This window comes from Dromaius novaehollandiae, chromosome 4, assembly GCF_036370855.1.
Source record: "Dromaius novaehollandiae isolate bDroNov1 chromosome 4, bDroNov1.hap1, whole genome shotgun sequence".
NCBI classification, from domain to species: Eukaryota; Metazoa; Chordata; class Aves; order Casuariiformes; family Dromaiidae; genus Dromaius; species Dromaius novaehollandiae.
Window position 1 is genome coordinate 72,387,096 of NC_088101.1, and position 18,815 is coordinate 72,405,910.

Consider the following 18,815-nt stretch of genomic DNA (forward strand, 5'->3'; position numbering starts at 1 on the left):
TTTCAGTTCATGATACTAGCTCATTTGAAGAAAATAGATGCTTCCACCTGATCAGCATCCATTAGTCTCAGTGTCTCTACAGAAAGTGTAAGATTTTTTTCCTCATTTCATATCTTTGACAATAATCATGATGCCTTTTTGTCATTTAATCGATTCTCTTCACATAAAAGGTAAGCACAGGTGGTGAACAATACCAGTACTTGATAAACTTCTAGCTTAATTTTTTGTCACTTTCAGTATTGTAAAATGCACCCTTTGATAAAATAGAGTGAAAGAAATACATGTGAAATATGCCTGGTCTGTTGTAGATTGTACATGTGGAAAAATAAACCCACTAGGATACTTTCTGGCATCAGTGGGTTCTCAGCACAGCAAAGCGGTAAATCCCTTGTTTATATGAAATCCATTTTCATCCAAAATGCCCTATTATGCTGTTTATCAGATCAAAATCACATATTTTATATCACCATTATTCCACTTTCATCAGTGAATCACTACTGATTCGAAGCAGTATCAGATAAAGACCAGGTTGTACCATACCTCAGAATCACTGCAAGTTCCCTTTATTTTGTGAAAGGTTGATTTAACATTAGATCAAGCATCTCCTGAGATCTTTTTATGAAATTGAAGTTCTACTGAAATATCATGTTTTGAGATAACCACATGCCTTAGAAGTCATGGATTATGTGTATCATGTAAGATATTAAACCTGTCAAGATGTTGTTTTTAATATGTCTTTTAGTTAAGACCGTATCTTGACATGAATTATTCCTAGCATAGTCTCTCACACAGTGGTTCAAGCAGTCATCCACTACATCCATCATTTCTGTTGCTGTCTCACCATATGTCTCAGAGGCGGGGGTGGGGGAGAAGTTTCCAGTTAATCATTTTTTTGCATTTGGTATGCAAATCACTTTAAACTGAATGATGTGGCAATTTCAAACAGCATTGTCCTAAGAAAGACTGAAGTTTCAGCACTGAGTTAAGTTTGTTAGGCTTGATTCTATTTTTTTTTTTTTTGCTTGTATCTTAACAAAATTTTACAGCTAGAAAAAAATCCTCATGATAATCTCCAGCCTATTTCCTCCTCAGAGATATGTTAGCAAAAATTGGTTTTATATTATCTTAGCAAGAGGCCTCTGCTTGTAATATTTCAAACCTTCATCTGCCCTTGGCTGCCATGACATTCATCTATTTGACAAAATGGAAAAAAAAAGTGCCAGCCAACTAGTGAATGTTCCTTTAAGTAAATTTGTTAGCGAGGCATAATGGGTACTGTGCTCACTGAGGCTAGATTGGCAACGGCACCGTCTCAGGTCTTGTGACTCCTACAGGCAGTGGGTAACATAGTGCATCAAGACTCAAGACAGAACATTTGAACAATAGAGCTTTTGCTTTTAAGAACAATCTGTTTTCATCAGCTGTGAATTAATCCACAGAACTGTGGCATTGCGTAGGTTGCTCTTGGCTCTCTGCAGATGCATATAATGAGATAAACAATGGTTTGTTAAATTCTGAATTCATTTTCTAACCTCATGAAAAGCTCTGCATACTGCTTTTCACAATATTGGGAATTGTCCAGCTGTAAATGCACATCAGTAAAGCACAGAGGGCTCAAATTTAGGAATCAGAGCAGAGCTTGAATAAAATCTTTGCACAAAACTAGCAAGGCACTGAGACCTGAATTTCTCAGCTGCATTTGCCAGGGTGTTTGTGCAATCAGGCCTCAGCTAGACACAGAACAAGATAGAGATGGGAAGGAGGGATTTTATAAATTATTATCCTTGTGAGCTTTTTCTGAGAAGGTCCATATTTTGTATAGACTACTGGGTAATCTCTCAGGCTGCATACATTTTCCTTCTCTGTAGAGAGTAGCAGAGATCCATGGAAGCTCTCACCACTGTTAAAAAAAACGCTTTCGATTTTATGCTTTCTGTGCAATTAAGATCTATTTCATAAGCAGCTCTTTGTTTTGTGGGAACATCAGGTCAGCTTGGAACCTAGCTCATGTGACTGATACAGCAGCTTTCTGAGAACATTTCCATCTTTCTATTCAGCAAGAAAAGCTTCGTACTTCTGATAAGGGCTCCTCCTACACAGCTGTATTGCAAACAATCTAGTTAAACAAAACATGAAAACAAAGAACATAGGTCTAGATTTTTTTATTATTTTGTCCAATGATTTTTCCACATAAAAGCATGTGGGTAGGTGCAGGAACAGGGATGGTATGCAGATGTCCTTCTGCCAGGTGAAGACACAAAGTAGAAATTATACATTGCATATGACTATACTTCCTCTTGGTCCCCCTTTGATCTATTTTGAATTTTGAAGGCTTTTTTGCACAGTGAAACAGCTTCATTCATAGAGAAAACAGATGCTCTCTGCCTCCTCATACTCCACTCTGTCTCCTGTAGCCTATACCATAGCATCTGGGCCTCTCTTCTGTGAGAAAAGCAAGAGATATGGGTTTGAATCATCTCCAGTGGGGCAGGAAACTGAGATGGAGTCTCTAAGATTCTGAACAAGTGATCCAGTTTTCACTGTAAAGTAAAATAAAGAATAATATCAGAAAGCCATGGGGTTTAAGTCTCTCCATGTGTAAGTCAGGGCTGAGTAGAGAACTTCATAATTACAGTTTTCAATATATGCACCTTAACTGCGCCTATATTCCATCTTAGACACCTACATCTTTTTTGGATGAGACCCTTACACTGTGTCCTGGAAACCACCTTAGTAGAAGAGGTACAAATGCTACATTCCCTGCTATCAACAGAGAAGTGGCTGTTTCTCAAGCTGCCTGGGCATTATAGGTGACCAAATTTCTCTGCTGAGAGTACTTCTGTTATTCAGAAACAGTAGGTCTTGTGGTTTTGTGCCTATGAGGGCAATTTTATTCAGCTGAAGTAGTTCTTTGGAGCTAAGCTGTGCCACAGCATCTGGAATCTACTAAGATATTTCCCTTGCACACCAGTACTTTGAAGCTGGGCTGGTATGCTCCTAGGTCATGGATCACATGGAAATCCAAGCTTCAGAATCTTTCTTCATTAAACTATTACCTTCTGTTTCTCACAAGATATATTTGGTCATTGAATGGGCAGTTGATTCCCTCCACAGATACCTACTTGGGTCCTCCCACTCCCAAACACCAAGCCATTAATTCACTAAATATTCACTAAGCCACTCGTTACTCATTTAAGTTACTACTCAAAAACCACTGGCCAAAACCACTGTGACTCATGCTGATATTTGGGTTGCAAGGTATTTGCATTTCAGGTGCAGAAAAGGTATGTGGGACCTGTCTGGTGCAGAGGATATTTCTCCCATGGCAAGGATGTTATATGTAGGATGCAGGAGGAGCACCATCTTTGTCCCAGACAAGTTGGAAAAGGATTATCTTGATTCCCTTAAAAAATGGTTCTAGCTCCATACCATTAGAGCAGGGACTTACGACATGACTCAAAGCTTGCTTCATCTCTTACAAAAGGAACAAGAAAACAGATGTGGATGAAAAAGATTGAACAGTTTTTGGCCAGGAACGTAAGCTGAGGAAGGCCTATGGAGGGTTGCATTTCACACAGTTCCTCAGGGGGAAGGATATTTCTTCTTTAGCTGAAAAAAATGACCACTCTCTGAAAATCCTATATTTTATTTTTCCTGGGTAACTCACAGATGTTTTACAATGGCAATAAAATTTTAATTTAAAGCATCAATGATACAGTCTTTCAAGGGGTAATGCTTGGTTAAGTCTTTAGCAGTTCTTTGGTCCAAATCTCCTGGTCTTCAGTTTTCATGGGCCATTAATGAAGAGATGAACTGCAGAAGAGAAACTTGATCCATTAAATCCATGCTGTTAGTTCTTTTGTCCTCTTTATCAATTGTATCCAGGTAGTCACTGGAATTTTTCTGTAAATACCTATTTCTTGCCCCATTTTTCTTTCCTTCTTGGGCAGTTATTATTTTAATCTGAGCATTGCTTTTGCCTACAAGATCTCTTGCGTGCGGAGAAAACTTGCTGTAAATACTGACATTTTATTGACTTATTTTATTTCTCAAAAATGCTATGACTTTGCATAACTATTTGCTGTCTAAAGAAACATTAATCATAAATTCAAGAAAGACAAGGGAACAGAAATAGCAAAGATGAAGCTGGAACAACAAATGCATAAAACATTGGAAAGATGTAAATAAATTTGCCAACCATGCCTGTTAAATCCTAAGAATATCAATGATTTTATAGAAATAATTGCTTACATGCTAAAGCAAAATGTTTCTGATTATGACTGCTGTATTTATTGTATGTTTTGATAGTCCCAGACATTCCACGATCTGAAGCATCTGAAGTATTGAAGTCATTATCCTTTGAAAGTAAAAAGAAATATCAGATAAGTAAATAGAACTAATGATAAGGATTTTTTTATGCAAAAAAAAGTTACAACAATTTTGAGTAAATTATTTTAAAGAAAGAAAATGAAACCGGATTTTCTACTTTCATTCTGAAAAAAAAGCCATGAACATTTTCAACATAAATAGCTATTCATTTAAAAATCCGTTTAGTTGAGATTTTTCTGTTGACATATTAACCCAGAAAATTCTCAACCATTTCAGTATTTGAGATCCTAAACGGCAATAAATTTTGGTCAGTGGCAATTTCTCTATGATAGCCATTCTACTTTGTATAATACTGTGTGTTTTTCTTATGTTTATTACCTTAGAATTTCAATCTTATTTAACAACATTAAGGAAAAAGGAAAATTATCTTCCAGCTAGGTAAAGTGAAAGCTTCAAAAAGTCTACTCTATTTTGGATGCCCAGTTTGAATACTTCCAGGCTAAGCACAGAAAAGGAAGAGGCATCTGAAATTAATGGGCCTGCGTTAATGACTTACTCAAGGACACTCTGAGGAGGAAACTGCAGAAACATAAATGAATTCACTCGGTTCAATACCATTCCCCATCCAAGGCCACCTTCCCCCCATCCAAGGCCACCTTCCCCTTTTCACCACATTACAGGAGGAGAGTAAATCAAAATCAGGATATGGCCTTCTTCACTGCAGTGATGGAGGATAATTTAAGCATATTGAAGGCAACAGGTAAAAACAACTATTGCAAGGAGCTGATCAAAGTGTCTCTAAACTTATAAAAACTGTCCAGGCCAGGATTTTCTGTCTAATCACATGGAGATATTGTGTCATAGTATCACTCAGAGGTTGTAATCAGGGACACGGTCCTTCTGGAGCCAGTCTGAGTAGTCAATCCACCCAATCCTCTTCCTTGTCTTTTGTGGCAGGAGGACCTGGCTGTTGGACTGGAAGGAACAGGAGGCCTGGAAGAAACAGCACAGCTCATAAAGTCCCTCCTTGACCACCTCCTACTGCACCTGCACCCAACTATGCAGTGAGGGCAGCCACTGATCTGCATAGGCCAGTAAAGGGGAAAGGAAGAAAGAGCAGGGACCATCTGTTCCTCCAACATCTCTTCAGTACTTGCATGAGGGTGGGCATTTTGTCATGAGGTCCTGTTACCACACTGGTCTGAGAGGAGGCAGTTTGTCACATGAACCCAGAGGGCCTGGGACTGTGTTCTAGCGTGGAGAAAATTGGAAAATCTCCACCAGGAAAAAATATTTTTCCAATATTAAGAAAAAGAAAGAGAAAAAGATTATAAGAATGCTGGAAATGCTATACAAAGGATGTATCTATTCTCTACCTGTGTCACTTGCATAAGATTTGGATGGATTTTAGCTACAGGGAGTCAGCTACTCTGACTGTGTATATATTTAGGACTGCACAAATGGGCATAGTCTCCATTCAGATAATACAATCAACCTCTAGTTCCTTTATATAACTCAACAGCACCAGCAACGCATATTGTTTCAGCTTGCTGCACAGCTTACCTGTTTCCATGCTTCATCCAACATTCTTCCTCTGCTTTGGCATATGGATTTTCTTCTTCTTCGGAGCTGTTAACATCCCATCAGTCAAGTCAGGATGCCAACTTTTCCTGAAGCTAAGAGAAAAAAATAAACCATCAGCAGTGAAACTTAAAATAGGCATTTTATTCAGTTTATTAACTGCTAGATTTCATTGTGAATAAGCTTCTTTTGTGTATTGCTTCTTTTCTGTCTTTTCTTTTTTCCCTACAAAGACATGAGTAACTTGCATCCTATCTAGTGTAGTACCAATCTGTAAAAAACAGAAAGAACACGTTTAACAGAAAGGAAAGAAGAGAAACACAAAATAATAATCTCTCCCTCTCTCTCTCTCTCTCTCCCCCCCCACCCCCCTCTTCTGCCCCCCAACCCCCCAGTTTTCAGTGCCTTCTTACAAAAACAAACCTTCAGACCCCCAGCAACAAACAGCCAGTCTCTTATTAGTAAGAATCCAAATGGATACTGCAGAGTCTGACTACTTATGCTTTTGAGATGTAGATAGCAAAATTGCTTTTTGAAGAAGTAAAATCCTAAAGCAGTTAAAGCTCAGGGTTCAATTTTTTCCTCTTCTTTTGATAAATGCATTTACATTTTAATTTTCACTGTTTTCAATTTTCATCAGTGAAAGGCTGTATTTCTGGATGAAAAGCACAATAATAAAATGTTCTCCAGTCCATAATTTTCTTGTAATTCACAGAAATGATCTGAGGGCATATAGTTCACGACAATATATATTATAGTGTTCAGTGCAGGGAACTCAATTGTTAGGGCTGCAATTTCAAACATATGTATATTAATGAACTGGCTTTGGCTTCATTAGAAATTCCTATATACTTTTTTTGCTGACATAGAATCATCACCACTGTAATCTTACAAATCTGCAAAGATTGTCAGAACTGTGCATGTTTTTTAATTTATTCAATCAATATATGTGTCAATTCCAATTACCCTGCTGAAATCCATATAATAGTCTTATTTTTTTAAGGCTGTATGGCATCATAGATTATGAAAGGAACAGAACAATGCAACATGCCATGTCTTTTATTTGGCAAAACAGCTTTATTTATAAGAGGAACATATTATAAATACTTTCCTGCTTTTATGGCAATCAGTTCCCTTCGTGTGCTCAAAATCAAATTTTTCTAATGTAAAAAGAAAAGTCCAAGCAAACACTGGAAACATTAGTGATCTTTATCCACAGAATGCGTATGTCTGCCTTGCACTGAAACTTGGGATAGATTTTACCTCTGTATTTTAATCACTCTGGCTATTAGAAGGAAACAGAAGAAAAAAATTATTGTAACTTGCCAAACAGACAACAGCATTTAAAGTTAACAGCTGTTCACTGCAGTACCCACTATGAAATGTAAGACTGGTGCGCACAGCTATAAAAAACATACAGACTCTATTCTCCAAAAAACTGATACATCAATAAATAAGATTAGCTGAGAAACCAGAGCATAAGGCAAAGTATGTAGGAGGTCAACAAAAGTCTAGCAGATAAAGCTCAGCAGGGAGGCTGAGAAAAGAACAGAACAGAGAACGCAGTCAGTGCTCCCCTGAAGAATACAAACAGGCTGCAAGTAATCACGGGCAGCCTTGAGGGAACCTGCGTTTTCATCTCAGCAGTGACTGTTTGCCCCATCAAGAAGGGTCCCTCTGACCACGCTAAGGAAACCCGGAGAGCTGTTTGAAGGCTGGCTCTTTGGGGAAATTGCATTACTCTTTTTCGCAGACACTGCAATGGGTTCTTTCTCTGCCTGCGGCTGGCATCTAGCCCTGCTCACATTCATTTCTCTTTCCCTCCCTAAAGCTTCATTTTCTTCCTGCCTAGGGAGCTACTCCTTGCACCTTTTTTATGTCTTCTGATCAGGTTTAGGTTTTTAGCTTTGGTCATCCCTCTCCTCTCTGTGTGGCTGTCAGGTTTTTACTGTTTTAGTGCAGACGCAGTTTAGGCAGAGAGCAGGGACTAACGCGGCTGCAGCTCCAGCCCCTCCACCCTCCCTCCTTCAGCTCCGCTAGCGCTAATTAAGAAAGGTCTTGCCCTAGGCCTGCTTCTCTCTCTGGCTTCACTTCGCTTTGCCGTTCTAGGTCTTACTGCCATATTTTTTTCCTACTTCTTCCAAGGCACAGTTACATCCTGTCTTTCATCATCTGTTAAAATTTTACAATAGGGATCTAAAGGAGTGCAGTCTTAGCAAACAAGTGACTGGAGAGCTAACTAGCTGGAAACGTATCTGAGGATAAACATTAGAAAGAGAGAACAAGGTAAAACATAGACCTGGCGCTAATGTCATGGTTGTAATGAGACATGAACAACATCATATTGGAAACGAAACCAAGATGGAGCTAAGATTCTAACTTGTTTTAATAAAAGAGTCAGTAAACATTAAGAATAAGATTTTGTAACACTGTGCTTGCCTGAATCTGGATTTTCCCCACACCTGATACAACCCATTCAAAATGTGATCACGCTAACTGCAATGTAAACTATTTTAAAAATAGGAAGGAAGCAAATTCAGTTCTACGATGATTATTCTTCACTATATCTGCATAATGATACATATTATTCTAAACATATGTGTACTTATTGACAGAGTGATGTTGTCAATATATTTATCCTGAGAAACTGTCTACTGAACCATTGCTGAAATCAGAGTATTCTAGCAGAACTGAATATATCACACTTGTTCCCTCATGTCCCTCATGTCTTTCACATTTTTGGAAACTTAGTTAAGATTGTCATATTCATCCTAAATTTATTTGACCATAATCCATGCTTGGTAATGCACTGGGGAAGCCAAAAGGGACACACTAGACATAACAAGAGGGTGCCTTACTACAGGGAGCCGTTTATTGCAGTGATTATTTATAAACCCCTTCAGTTCCCTAAGTTGTGCTTTAGCAGTTGATTATAGTTTTTTCAACATTTTATAAGCTGTTCACAATATGGCAGATTTATCTGGCTGTTAAATTGTTTCTGATTAATTTTGTATCAGTTATGACACTAAGAGGAGATATTTGCCCCTAGGCACAACACACATAACCAAAGAAAGGGGACTTTACTGCTAAACACCTATGATCGAGTAAAAGCAGGCAGCCCAGGCAAGAGTCTCTGTAAGCTAAAACTCCCCTTGATTTCTCCGGATGTTTTTTTCCCAAGTTAAGGCTGCAGGACTTGGCTGTGAGTTTGCAAGTGCCAAGTAACTGAACTGAGTTTTACTACCCCATTACTCACGTGTCGCTATTTTTTCCCCAAACTCTTTATATAGCTGCCGCAGTTACTTTGCACCTTGCAAGAGATGGATGAGCTAAGAAACACCTCTTTAGCAATACCTGTGGCACTCGCCAAGAGCCAAGTCATCTATTTTACGTAGGATATAAGCAGCAGCTCTGTGTGCTGTCCTGTAAATAAATTCTGCTCTTTCCAAGTTGACCCTCTGCGTACATTTAAACACTTCATTCTGCAGGGCTCGGTCCTGCACCACGATGCGTAGTGTCTACAAGATGGAGCCTACAGCCGCCGACAACCATCCCTGCCTCCCCAAAGAGGGTCCAAGCAGATACCGAAGCTAGAGCTGATAGTGAGAAGGAAAGGAAGCTCACCAGACAGCTCACAGCAAGCTGCTGCTGATATTTCTCATGCGACATTCACTGTTTTATTTGGTCACTAATAAGCGAGAACAATTGCAATTAATATTCAGCTTGCCTTGTGAGGTAGAGAAGTAAGTACTGGGGACATTAGCAGAGAAGACTTCACAGAAAGATTAATTACCAAAGTCAGGATTAGAATTTGACCACTGCTGCCTCAGGCCACTGCTCTGCTTTCTTACCTGGGTATGACCCCGGGATTACAGGAGCAGCGGTTTCCCTCACTGTCCTTCTGGGCATCTAGCCACAATGGACAGTAAGTCCACACTTGGGTAGAGAGGGCGAAGGAAATAAATAGTAAGCCAAGGCTTGCTGTTACCTGTATGTTGTATTCTCCATTACAACTGTTTGGCAGAGATGCTTGTTTCTTAGGAATCATTTAAGTTATTTGCACACTGCTTGTCCTAGCTATTGTGCAACAACTGATTCTCCCTATTAATAGGTAGGGCTAATTTACCTTTCTGTCGAAGTAGTTTTCACAGAAAACTGTGCTTTAGGCAACAAGTACAAAAAATTCTCCTGCAGGATGTACCTTCTGTAGAAAGATTTGACTGACCAACAGAAACCTCGCTGGCCCAAATCCAAAAATGCAAGCTCTTATGTAGGAGTCAGAAAAATTCTGTTATGGGTGAGGAGAGGGAAATCACTGAATCTTTCCAAGAGTATTTTTCCCTCTTCCAGCACCTACTTTTCCAAGGGACTAGATCCTGCAGAATGACAGCAATTGCTGTGGTTTCCACACATGCTGCTTTGTCACCTCTGGCCCAACAAGGTGGCATAAGTTAAGCAAAGTAGGTTCTGCTGACCAGTGGTCTGATAAGAATACAGTGCCCGTTACATAATTTGAGAGAGAAAGAATCCGACTTGGGAAATCTTAGGGGTTTTTATAAAATTGTTTCATTAGTGGCCCTGCGGTGACGTCCTCCCACGATCAGGTTTTCTGACACTTGGGTAAAGCTGTGTGACAGGAGGTAGCAGGAATAGACTTACATAATGAAAATAGCTGCGGTGCTCAAAGTGCAGTCCTGCTCCCACTGGAGTCAACAGGAAAATTGTCTGACTGGAAGAGGGTGTGCATGCACTGCACTGAATTAAGCCCGTTGTCTCTTCTCCAGCACAGTCACTGCCCCTGTATCACCCCTTCCCGTCTGAGTGCGGGCACAGAAGTTTCTCACTCCATGGCAGACAGTCGCGCTTTCCCTTTCCCTTGAAGCACAGCCTGTGCAGAGGGATCCCTGCTCAGAGCTGCACTCTGAACGCCTGCCCTCCTTGTGACCTTCTGCAGCCTACAATACCATGCCCTTGCTTATCCTAGGTACAAAGTAAGTGAAAAAAATCCTTAGAGTGGGCTTTGGTTTTCTTAGTCTGTAGCTTCTGGATTTGGTGGGCTTTTCTCCTTGCAGCTGAGCTGACTTTCACAGCAAATAGCATAGATTAAGTTCTGTGCTCTGAGCAGAGATTTCTCATTTCATACATCATTTATAACTTTCTGCAGTGACTCCACAAAGTCAGTATCTCTCCATAACACAAAGATGAGAAGGATGGAAAATATAGCTGAAAAAGTGACAAACCTGCAAATTGCATTTATGTAGAGTTCTGGTGCCACAAAGCTTCTACAGCAATTTTATGGAAACCTAGCAAATTCAGTATAAATAAATTTGCAGTTTAGGAAAGTTATGCATTTATGGATTTCAGCACAGTGCCATATTACAGCTTAGCAAAGATACTAAATATCTCTCGCACAAAATGGAAATTAAATCTGCTGTTCTATTTTGTTATATCAGGACTTTGCCTACGGTATGCTGGGCATAGATTTCACTACTCTTCCCTAACAGAAGTTGCAGTAGTAGTAAAAAAATCACACAGTCAAAACCCACTTCTGCAAAAGTTACAAACACTAAGCACATCAGATTGCTTTAGAATTGGCAAGTGACAGCTTTTTTGATTTTCTGTGTTTCTCTGTGCTATTTCATTAATCACTCATTACAAGAAAGCATACAGAGCTAACTGTGGAAGAACCACACATTTTGGTGACATCCTGATTCCTGTAAAGTAAGTGGCAAACCTCACACAGACTATATTAGGGCCACAAACCACTCCTTCATGCTGAGCGTTTGTCTATAGAGTAAGAGCAAGTTGCCAAAAATGCTGGTCCTGATCCTGCTTTCACAGCTGGATAATCAGGATTTACTGTAACCTAAACTGATGAAGAGAGAATGGGGCAAATGAGAGGAGAATGGGGTACATACCATCTGCTGTGAATTTCCAGGCACTTACCAAGTAGGAACTGAAGAAGTGGGAGTCTTTTTACCAGTCTTCAATTTCTAATGGGCAAAGGTTTACACAAAAAAGTCCTATCGTGACTGTCACCCACATTTAATTGTATTTGAATTTGATAAGAAATAACATCAGTAGTTTATACACACACACAAACACACACACACATATAAAACATAAAACTGAATTCAGGTTGATGCTTTTCATTTCAGTACAGCATATTGCCATCAGATAAAGAAAAAATATATTATTCTCTGTCTAGTTCTTCCAAAGGAAATAATACCAAAGGTTTAAGAACATGCATTGGCTTCCTTCCTGATAGGATTTAAAATGTTCTTTCCCAATGTAAGTGCAAAACCAAACATTAAGGTTGAAAATCAGGCACACTAGTCACGCATATTCAAAACTGATGTGAAAAACCTGGAGCTGCTGAAGCCAGTGGCACAACTCCCATTGACTGCAAGGGGCCAAGATTCCATCCAATGTTCCTGTGAGAACATTAAATTGGCCACGTTCTGCATCTCATTTAATGGACTACAGTAACCTACAGGATTTATTAAGATGTACATTCAACAAAGAAATCAATTGAATTGTGGAAAGTATTTAAATTAATGTGTCTATAACAACGGTGCTTCTAAATTAATATAACATTCAAAATCTTTTTTTTCCTGTACTGCCTGATTTCTTGCTGTCTACAGAAGTTTTGCAGTAACTGAATTTTGAACGTGATTTCCCACTTCTCCTGCAACAGAACAGCAAAGATATCACCTAACATAGCAGTGTTATCAAAAGTTTCCTTAAAAACAAATGAAAAAACCTTCACTTCAGAAGACATGAAGGCACAAATTGTACAGAGTCATGAGCAAACTACTTTGTCCTTATATTTCTCAAACCAATATCCTGCTTATTTTTAACTTGATTACAAGTCTACTGGCCGCCAGTAAAATCCAGATTCCAAATTTTCTGCTAACCAAGTGAATTTGTTTGGATAGTAAAGTCAGAATGTCTAATGTCTTAATCAGGTTGCTTTCTGACTTTTTGAATGACAAAAGTAAGTGGGCACATTAAAACTGTAATTCTTTAAAGTCCAAGGCAAATATCATGATAAAATATCTGTCCCTTTAGGGAAAACTCCACTATAAGAATGAAACCAATAGGATTTTATTGAAGATACTTTAAAAGCCTATAGTAGTTAACAGAATAATCTACTTTGTGTAAGTTTTGCTGCATCTTAAGTAATTTTGTAGGAGAACCAGGATTGCAAATTCTTTCATGGGGCAGTTACACCTCTATTAAGGTTATGATTTTCTAGTCACTTCATAGCCCTTCAGCGAGAACAGACAAACAGATCATCTAACTTGCTTTCCCATGTCGCAAAGCAGCAACATTTACCCGTTATGCTTTGCCCACTAACTCGGACTGGCATAAAGCACTTCAGCACCCAAGAGGCAAAGCTGCCATGCCGCGCCGGGCGGGCTGGGGTGCTACCTCTCTCCTACGGCCCTGCAAGAGTAACGAATTCATTGGCAAAGCGTGGCCAGATGTTTGCAGCGTGCTTCGTGCTACAAACTGGTGAGACGTAGCGGCTGCACATAGATATGACCAAGCCAACGCAGGGCCATGCTGCCCAGCTGTGTGGAGTCCATCTGCCCGCGCGCTGACAGTGCCCGGGGCAGGCAGGGCAGCCCGGCTCGGGCGGGAGGTGGGATGCACAGCGAGGCGGGAGCCAGGGCGGGAGCGCTGCACCGCTGCTCCACGGGAAGGCCAGGCCGACTCGCACGAATTCCTCCCTGACCCCAAAACCGGCTGTCAGGCTGAGCGTGGGGATGGGGCTCACAAGCCAGCCATGGAGAACGATGTTAACTTCTGGGAGCAAATAACTGCCACCCGCACGCAGTCCCAAACAGACTATTTCCAGTCAAAAATGTACCGAAGAGAAGAAATTCTGACCACTGCAGACAACTGTCAGAACCTGTGAATAAAGAGATTTGATTATAGGCATTTCTTAAATGTAGAACGGCAGTAGCAATGAATACACTGGGACAATGTGGAAGTTTTTATTCTCTTTCTATGGAAGAAAATAAATTGGGAACTTCATATATTCACTGGCTCCAAAGCCAAGAAAAAATAATCACAACCATCCAGCCTAACCCCTTGCACAAGCAAGTTGTATAACTTCTTCTGAGTGCTTGATTAAATATTCTCCTAAAAAGATGTGCTTTACTTTTGCCATAAACACATCAAGAGATGCTGAATTTACCACAGTCCTTGATAAATTATCCCTTTTCTCCCTGCTAAGAAACTGCATCTTCTTTCAGGATTCATTTTATCTAACTTCAGTTTGCAGCCATCTTGTTACACCTTTCTCAGCAAGATTGAAAAAGCCTCAGCAAGACTCTTGCTGAAGAACCGCATTGCATTTTTGTTATGTGTTAAGCAACCTCACTTCAAGCCATCTCTCAGCTTTCACTTTGATAAGGAGATCAATCTGCTCGCAGCTTCTCGCATCATGGCACTTCAGTGTCAGCCACTGGATCGTGTTTGTGGCCTCTCTTTGCTTCATAGCTCTTCCTGTACTGCCCTTTAAACAATATTCTTGTTTTGTCCAGCATCCTCTCTCTCATTTGTGCATAATCCACGCAAACCAAGGGTCTCCAAAACACACAGTACACTTTCTCAAGCAAGGATCTCATGGAAACTCAGCTGTTAACTACCAAAATATGATCTTCTACTGTGTCTTCCCTGCCGCCTGAAATGGTACTTTAAGAATAGACTTTTATAGCTACTTCAGTACCAATGCCTATTTTAAAAAACACTAATGTGTTTTAAATCTCATTGTATGAATACACTGTGTACTGGATCTTCCCTTTGTGTCTTGGGAAATACGTACCATCACCAAAATCATTCGGATTCCCATTTCCTTCTTCTTCTCTTTCTGTAACTTTCCCCAGACATGACGCTTTCCACCAGGATGGTGCAAGGGAAGGCTTATCCACCAGGCTGAATAGGTGCTCCCGTCCCCTGCTCACTCACCTCCTCCCATTCTCCCAGCTTCACCTGGCAGCAAATATTTAATATGATACCTCATAGTGTAATTTTTATTCTGCTGTGATTTTTTCACAGTGGAAAGAGAACAGAGTTTATTAGTTGGATCCTGTGTTTTTTTCCTCAGTATTACTGGAAGTAGCCAATATTTTACAGACTAAAAGAAATTTATAAACAGCCAATTTCTAAATGAAACAGATGGCTTATTAAAAATGAGCAGTCACTTCTTTGGCACTCAACACACTTTTAATTCTTTTTGTATTATAATATTACTGGCTTTGTGTACATTACAAGTAAGAAGAGTGACAATTATCATAGACCCACCAGGTTAAGCAACAAAGAAAAAAAAATAAGTTTTGTGTTTTTGTTACAAATTACAAAGATCCAGTTACCTGCACTTACAGTACGTAACAGAACTAAGTGAAAATTCAAGCTAGTATTGAATTCACAAACAATTGTGGTTTCAGTTATTGCCAAAGTGTTTGCAATGCTGATCCAGATCTGTGAGGCAGAAAAATCATGGTACTGGGTTTCTGAAGTGCCTGCTGAAGCCGTGGTGCCCCTGCTTCAGCTGATACCTCATGGTTAGATCGCTCACCGAGGATGTGGGTCATCTAAGTTAGTCTGAGCCATAGAGATCTTTTTTAATTTTGGCTTAGCAAGTGAACCAAAACCTCAGTACTTCAGACAACCCTAATATGTAGCTTAAACAAACAGTCAAGTATGAGACAGTCTTAACTTCATAATTACAAGAAGAAATAGAGACACATTTTCTTTCTATGCTGGCCAAAAATCTGGAGCACTTTCTTTCACTTTTCATCAACACCCTCACAGAAAATCTTTTTTTCTTCTCTTCATACATATATACATATAAATATATATAAGAATGCTGTAGATGTTGCACTAGTGTATAGCTTTAATTTCTAAGTAGTTGGGGGATTTGGTTCTCCTCCATTTGCCACAAAGTCTTATCAGAAGAATGAACATGGCACACCAGTCTGAGACAAAAATTCACACGCCCAGTATTTCCTATGAGATGAAAACAAATTAAAAGAAAACAAGCTTGCCTATCACTCATCCAAAGACTGTGGTTGTTCATCTGAACCAAGCCCTTGAGACAAATCCCCAAATTTGTGATATTTCCTTTTCGTCAGTGTACACTATGAAACAAACAGCTCTGAATGTATTTGTTTGAAACTGACACCTAAAGAACATTGATACATCTGCATTTCAGTTTAATGTAGGATAATTCATCATTTGAAACCAATGTTTGGATCTTCTTTGCAGCCATACAGAAAACAAGCATTAATCTCTAAAATTATTTCCAGCAAAAAAGGTGGTCATTGCAAAAACCACATACATGCCAGAAAACTATCATCTTTATTGCCAAGTATTTTAATGCTAGTTGATTATCTAGCTTGTGCAGCTTCCAGAAACTTTAATCAATAGTTCACCATGGCAGAGGAAAAAGGTATCATCTTAGTCACAAAAATATTTCCATAAAGGATAATATGCCCAATATTCCCAAGTTATCCTACACTATACTTTTCTAGGACCATGTTGCTGATACTACCATGAGATACTGGTAGATTTAAGCTGAGCCGGAGATTTTCAAAAGACTTTCAAAGAAAGAAACCCCATGACTTTCTACAACTGGGTCTCTGTCTTGATGCTATGAATAATGAATTTGCAGTAATTTCATTTAGAGAGGAGTAGGGAAAAAGGCCACTTCAAACATGGGAAATTAGACAGTGTGATTCTATAAGAAATTGTGTTGAAAGGATTCATTTCTTCTAAAATAAAATAAAAGAGCAGCTAAAAATATTAATCTTGTTCCACAGATGTTTGATAAAAAAGAGCACATGAAAGGAGCACCGAGCTTATGATAGATACACTGGTACATCTAATCTATGATTCAATCAGACAAAGAAAGTACGTACATGTAGACTGCATTTTTTATTAAATTATTTCCTCTGTTCTGTAGGATATTACATGTTGGCAAGCACTACAGCTGTTCAGCGCCCCACAAGCCACACCAAAGTAACTAGCATGGGTTCCCAGTATTAAAGAATTGTGTCAAAAGTAGCTAAAGACACTGTGGCATTATGTTGCCCTATCTTGCAGACATTAGCAGACTAGCATGGGGAAATAGAGTACCAGGAGCTCCCCACAGGCCACAGATATGGTGATTTGATTCTTGAAATACCTTTAGCAAGCAGGATAGCAACTGATGGCAGTTCTAATACCCACATTTTATCAGATCATCCTCTCAAACTGAGAGTAGTTTTAGAGGTTGATTTGTGTCTGCATATCCTTTAGCAGCTGGCCTCTCCTGTAATAAAACATGGTGCTTACTATCTAGTAGCTACTTTCCACCCTAATAGGTTGTCATTTGTGCTTTCCACGTTGAACGTGCTGGCTAACATCTATCCAGAGCAACAGTGACTGGTATTTTTACATCCTAAAATATTACCAATGTAGCAAGCATCTAATTGTTGTACTTGGTATAATGTCAGAAATAACATCCAGTCAGAGCTGAACTAGAAAGCAGACAGTGACAAAACCAAGATGATTTTTGTGTGTGACAGTGCACTTGATTTATTGCCTCAGATTGTAAGTAGTAAAAGACGGTGTCAGTACTCATTCTCAGGTGACAAAACATATAAACAAGTTATTATAAGGACTCCTACATGCCTGATGTGGGAGAAGATAGTAATGTTAGGTGTTACATAGGAAAGGAGTGAAAGCACAAGAGACTGAGAATAACTGGCCATTGAAAAGAAGAGGAGCTTCCCAGAAAGCAGCTGAGGGCAACATCCCCTGAGAGCTGTATACACCCAAAATGCAAATTTTTAAAGTTCTTACCTAGTCCGGAAGCCTTTCATCTGCTCTCAATAACATCCCCAACGCACGCAGCATTTTGCTTCTAGGCAAAAAAACAATGCTCAAAAATGAAGAGCTCAGCGTATAACTCATACCTAATTCCCAGCAGGACTGACACATTAAGTTTCCTTGTTTCTCTCACTGGTGAGGCCCTACAAGGTCATGCATCCTGACAAGAAGTACCCCAAACACAGCAGACAACATACTGATTGGGTCTTTCACATTGGCTATCAAGGGAAATATGTTCAAATCCCTGCTGCTTACAAAACCCATTTCTCAGAAAAGGACCCTAAGCATCAAACCAGGACACTCGGAGGATAGCCACTGGCAATAAAAATCAATAGCAAAATCTCACCAGAGTCACACATTTCCCATTTGTCTCTTTTATTCTGTCAGTGGGCCATTATAAAAAATACATCTGGTCAGTTAGGGTGGGTTTCACCTCATCTAATTTCAGCTGCCTGAAATTTAGATGCCTGTTCAAAGGGACCTATGTTCCTCATATTGTCAACACAAAGAAAGAGACACTTCCAGGGGACAATTTATCCTGTGCAGATCAGACACCTGCCTTAGGATCTGACGATTCGTGGTTTGGAGATGTCTCTTTCTCTCTTTGACAGCAGACAACTTTGGGCATGTCTGTCCTGTAAGACATGTACAATCCATGGCATGTCCTGTGGTCCTGGTCACCCCGTGGTCTGTCCGGAGACCTACTGGAGTTCCTGTGCCTGCCTCCCAGCCCACAGGCCCAGGGTCTCCTTCAGAAACAGCCAGGGCACCCAGAGGGAGAGCAAGCACTCAAGTGTCACCCCAAGATGAGGCTGGGTTGCAGACATCTGAGGACAGGACTGTGGAGTGCATTGAACAACACCACAATGAACCCAGAACACACCCTCTCACTCTTTCCGGTGGAACTCCTGTGAATGGCAAATGTTTTAATGCTGATTAGATTTGTTTTTAATTAATATATTTACAGTAGCTTCTACACAAATATAGTGTCAGTTTTGAAATTACAATGTTGGAGAGAAAAA

At 39.7% G+C, this 18,815-nt stretch overlaps 1 long non-coding RNA gene across 5 annotated transcripts in view; it reads right to left on the reverse strand.

Moving 5' to 3' along the window:
- Window positions 1–3,630: 3,630 nt before the first annotated feature.
- The window catches only part of LOC112996502 (uncharacterized), a 30,020-nt gene continuing 14,835 nt past the window's right edge, over window positions 3,631–18,815 (reverse strand). For 4 of the 5 annotated variants that reach the window (XR_010389126.1, XR_010389124.1, XR_010389125.1 and 1 more), the window contains 3 exons: window positions 17,767–17,827; window positions 5,893–6,005; window positions 3,631–5,322 (listed from right to left, as the gene is read on the reverse strand). This is a non-coding gene — a long non-coding RNA (uncharacterized LOC112996502). The remainder of the gene's footprint in view (window positions 5,323–5,892; window positions 6,006–17,766; window positions 17,828–18,815) is intronic. The other variant, XR_003262460.2, reaches the window with a different exon arrangement.